Source organism: Saimiri boliviensis, chromosome 15, assembly GCF_048565385.1.
Source record: "Saimiri boliviensis isolate mSaiBol1 chromosome 15, mSaiBol1.pri, whole genome shotgun sequence".
NCBI classification, from domain to species: domain Eukaryota; kingdom Metazoa; phylum Chordata; class Mammalia; order Primates; family Cebidae; genus Saimiri; species Saimiri boliviensis.
In genome coordinates this window covers 52,109,480-52,114,657 of record NC_133463.1, presented here as the reverse complement: position 1 = coordinate 52,114,657, position 5,178 = coordinate 52,109,480, and the positions used below count along the sequence as shown (strand labels likewise).

At 44.8% G+C, this 5,178-nt stretch overlaps 1 protein-coding gene and 1 pseudogene across 2 annotated transcripts in view; one reads left to right on the top strand and one right to left on the bottom strand.

Moving 5' to 3' along the window:
* Positions 1-5,178, top strand: part of NCALD (neurocalcin delta) — a 467,458-nt gene that overhangs the window by 127,135 nt on the left and 335,145 nt on the right. The window lies entirely within an intron of this gene.
* LOC101030493 (tubulin beta-8 chain pseudogene) lies at positions 978-2,277 on the bottom strand (annotated as a pseudogene).

Below are 5,178 nucleotides of genomic sequence, written 5' to 3'. Positions count from 1 at the left end.
TCCTGGGGCTTTGATGTTGTCATGCATAATTCAAGAAATACCAGGAATCTTCTTTTTTTTTTTTTTTTTTTTTTTTTTTGAGACGGAGTTTCGCCCTTGTTGCCCAGGCTGGAGTGCAATGGCGCGATCTCGGCTCACCGCAACCTCCGCCTCCTGGGTTCAGGCAATTCTCCTGCCTCAGCCTCCTGAGTAGCTGGGATGACAGGCACGTGCCACCATGCCCAGCTAATTTTTTGTATTTTTAGTAGAGACGGGGTTTCACCATGTTGACCCGGATGGTCTCGATCTCTCGACCTCGTGATCCACCCGCCTCGGCCTCCCAAAGTGCTGGGATTACAGGCTTGAGCCACCGCGCCCGGCCAGGAATCTTCTTAATCTCAGTGACCATCTTTAACACCACCTCTACAGGGATCTCATTACCAGGTGTTGCAGGTATACCAGTCGTGAAGTCACTAGTAATAAAGGTTCGAATAACCACAGGTCTCTGGCATGAAGGCTGCTTTTGAAGTGGGTCCTGATCAAAACGCAATAGTGTCAAAATCACCGGCCTCTGGCTGATTTTCCCAGCATACCCAGACTCCCTGAGAATGTTATGGGCCTCAAAATCAGCTTGGCGTAAAGTACGGAGTACTCCTGTTGTCAAGAAAGTGGGAGTAACATCTGCAGGAGGTTCTTTAACTGGTGGGTCAAACATATAAACAACTCTGTTAATGCTGTGGCACATGCGAGGTATAAGCCTAGCCAGAAGAATAAGAGATTACTAGTCAGGTTCATCTTTACTGGAGATTCCACACACTTTTTTTTTTGGGGGGGGGGCTATAAAAATGTTTTATTAGGCCAAATTACTTACTATAAAAATGCTTTAAAATGCAGCAGGAGGAGATGTAAAAACTCAAAGAAGTATATAGTGACAATGGCTATCAGAACACACGAAAGAATCCACACTGCTTCCCCCCTTTACCTAGAAAAGGAAGCCTCTAGGCTACGTCCTCCTCCTCAGCAGTGGCGTTTTGGTATTACTGACATTCTGACACCAGGTCATTAAGGTTGCTCTCAGCCTCGGTGAACTCCGTTTCATCCGTGCCCTCGCCCTGTACCAGTGCAGGAAGGCCTTGCGCCTGAACATAGCTGTAAACTGCTCGGAGACTCGTTTGAAGAGCTCCTAGATGGCTGTGTTGTTACCGATGTAGGTGGCCGACATTTTTAGCCCCCGGGGTGAGATGTCACAGACGGCTGTTTTCATGTTGTGAGGGAGCCTCAGCCAAGTAGCTGCTGTTCTGGTTCTGAATATTGAACATTTGCTCATCCACCTCCCTCATGGACATGTGACCTCTGAAAATGGCAGCCACCTTAGGTAGCGGCCATGACAGGGGTCATAGGTGGCCGTCATATTCTTAGCATCAAAGAGCTGTTGGGTGAACCCAGCCACGGTCAGGGCCCGGTACTGCTGGCTGCCCCGACTGGTCAGCAGGGCAAAGCCAGGCGTGAAGTGCAGCCAGGGAAATGGAACCGTGTTCACGGCCAGCTTCCGCAGGTCAGCATTCAGCTGGTCTGGGAAGCACAGGCACGTGGTGACCCCACTCATGGCAGCAGACACCAGGTGATTCAGGTCACCGTACGTGGGTGCGGTCAGTTTTAAGGTCCGGGAACAGATGTTACAGAGCGCTTCATTATCGATGCAGAACATCTGGTCTGCATTTTCTATGAGCTGGTGGACGGAGCGGGTGGCATTGTAGGGCTCCACCACGGTGTCTGACACCTTGGACGAGGGCGGGACGCTGAATGTGTTTACGATCCTGTCCGGATACTCCTCCCAAATTTTGCCCTTGAGAAGGGTACCCATCCCAGACCCAGTCCCCCCACCCAGGGAGTGGGTCAGCTGGAAACCCTGCAGGCAATCACAGCTCTCAGCCTCTTCTCACAACGTCCATCACTGACTCCATCAGCTCCGCGCCTTCTGTGTAGTACCCCTTGGCCCAGTTGTTCCCGGCCCCACACTGACCAAAGATGAAGTTATCTGGTCTGAAGATCTGCGAAAGGGCCCTGAGCGCACAGAGTCCGTGGTGCCCGGCTTTAGATCCATGAGCGCAGTGCGGGCCATATACCTGCCACCGCTGGCCTCGTTGCAGTACACATTGATGCACTTAGCTGCAGGTCACTTTCCCCGTGGTAGGCTCCAGCAGAGTTGATGCCATGTTCATCAGAGATCACCTCCTAGAACTTTGCGCCAATCCGGTTCCCGCACTGTCCGGTTTGCGTGAACGCGATCTCCCTCATGGCCAAGGCGGGACTAGAGCAGTAGGAGAAACGCGAGGAGGAGGAGCAGTCACACAACTTTTGCCTTTCTGCGCAGGCAACCTCTCCCCTTCTGACACAGTTCTTTGATGTTAATCTAATTTTCAATAATTGCTAACTCTAAAGCAACAGAGCTTAAATCTTTGAAAGGACTGCTTTTCATACAATCTTATTGTCTGAAATTTGTGCTTAATAGAAAGGTCATTGGACCACCAGCTTTTTGCCTTAGAGTTAGTAGGCAGGGACTGTCTAAGTCATTAATTTCTATTGCTTGACATTTCTAGTTAACTCCTGTTGCTTGACATTTCTATAACCCTTGGCAGTATTCAAAACACTTTTATATCCGTTGTTATTTGACCCACAATGGAGTAACAGCCCTGAGGCAGAGAGACAGATATTTTTTAAAATTACCCACTTCATTTTTTTTTTTTTTTTTTTTTTTTTTTTTTTTTTTTTTTTTTTAATTAGGGGATTGAAGGTGTAAGAGAGGCAAAACTTTTCCTCTTCCCTTTTAGGTTTTTTTTTTTTTTTTTTTTTTTTTTTGGTGGGGAGAGGAGTGGTGGCTGGGCCTGGGTATTAAGATAAACAGGAAAAACCCAAATTTATGTAATGCAAGTTTTATGTGGCATGGGGGCCCTTAGGAAATGAAGACCCAAAGAAGCAGTTAGAATCAATTTCTTCTACACTGAATTGCACAAAGAGTAGTAAAGTGTGAAGTGGTGTCAAGGCAAAGGGGCTTGGTCTAGGGTAGTTAATTGGGTAAAGAAACTACTAGGAAAATACAGGTGAGTTTATCAAGGTTTGTTTGTACAGATTTTTCTCAGCCTCAACTTTTCCTTGATGTTAAGAATGTTGCTTTCCTTCTGGTACAGGGAGGACATTTTTCCACATGGAAATTTTATCTCCGACTTTTTTTTTTTTTTTTTTTTTAGCAAACATTTTATTTTATTTTATTTATTTATTTATTTTTTTTTTATTGCATTTTAGGTTTTGGGGTACATGTGATGAACATGCAAGATTGTTGCATAGGTACACACATGGCAGTGTGCTTTGCTGCCTTCCGTCCCCTCACCTGTATCTGTCATTTCTCACCGTGCTATCTCTTCCCACCTCCCCACCCCCCGCCCCTCCCCCATTTCCCCCCAACAGACCCCAGTGTGTAGTGCTCCCCTCCCTGTGTCCATGTGTTCTCATTGTTCAACACCCGCCTATGAGTGAGAATATACGGTGTTTGATTTTCTGCTCTTGTGTCAGTTTGCTGAGAATGATGGTTTCCAGGTTCATCCATGTCCCTATAAAGGACGTGAACTCATCGTTTTTGATGGCTGCATAATATTCCATGGTGTATATGTACCACATTTTCCCTATCCAGTCTATCATCGTTGGGCATTTGGGTTGGTTCCAGGTCTTTGCTATTGTAAACAGTGCTGCAATGAACATTCGTGTGCACGTGTCCTTGTAGTAGAATGATTTATAATCCTTTGGATATATACCCAGTAATGGGATTGCTGGGTCAAATGGGATTTCTATTTTTAAGTCCTTGAGGAATCGCCACACTGTCTTCCACAATGGTTGAATTAATTTACATTCCCACCAACAGTGTAAAAGTGTTCCTATTTCTCCACATCCTCTCCAGCATCTGTTGTTTCCCGATTTTTTAATGATCGCCATTCTAACTGGTGTGAGATGGTATCTCAATGTGGTTTTGATTTGCATTTCTCTGATGACCAGTGATGATGAGCATTTTTTCATATGTTTGTTGGCCTCCTGTATGTCTTCTTTTGTAAAGTATCTGTTCATATCCTTTGCCCATTTTTGAATGGGCTTGTTTGTTTTTTTCTTGTAGATCTGCTTTAGTTCTTTGTAAATTCTGGATATCAGCCCCTTGTCAGATGGGTAGACTGCAAAAATTTTTTCCCATTCTGTTGGTTGCCGATTCACTCTACTGACTGTTTCTTTTGCCGTGCAGAAGCTGTGGAGTTTGATTAGGTCCCATTTGTCTATTTTGGCTTTTGTTGCCATTGCTTTTGGCGTTTTGGTCATGAAGTCCTTGCCTACACCTATGTCCTGAATGGTTTTGCCTAGATTTTCTTCTAAGATTTTTATGGTATTAGGTCTGATGTTTAAGTCTTTAATCCATCTGGAGTTAATTTTGGTGTAAGGTGTCAGGAAGGGGTCCTGTTTCTGCTTTCTGCACATGGCTAGCCAGTTTTCCCAACACCATTTATTAAACAGGGAGTCCTTTCCCCATTGCTTGTTTTTGTCAGGTTTGTCGAAGATCAGATGGTTGTGGGTATGTTGTATTTCCTGTGAGGCCTCTGTTCTGTTCCATTGGTCTATATCTCTGTTTTGGTACCAGTACCATGCTGTTTTGATTACTGTAGCCTTGTAGTATAGTTTGAAGTCCGGTAGTGTGATGCCTCCCGCTTTGTTCTTTTTGCTTAGAATTGACTTGGCTATGCGGGCTCTCTTTTGGTTCCATATGAAGTTTAAGGTGTTTTTTTCCAGTTCTGTGAAGAAGGTCATTGGTAGCTTGATGGGAATAGCGTTGAATCTGTAAATTACTTTGGGCAGTATGGCCATTTTCACGATGTTGATTCTTCCTAACCATGAACATGGAATGTTTCTCCATCTGTTTGTATCCTCTCTTATTTCGTTGAGCAATGGCTTGTAGTTCTCCTTGAAGAGGTCCTTTACGTTCCTTGTTAGTTGTATTCCTAGGTACTTTATTCTCTTTGTAGCAATTGTGAATGGCAGTTCGTTCTTGATTTGGCTCTCTTTAAGTCTATTACTGGTGTATAGGAATGCTTGTGATTTTTGCACGTTGATTTTGTATCCTGAGACTTTGCTGAAGTTGTTTATCAGTTTCAGGAGATTTTGGGC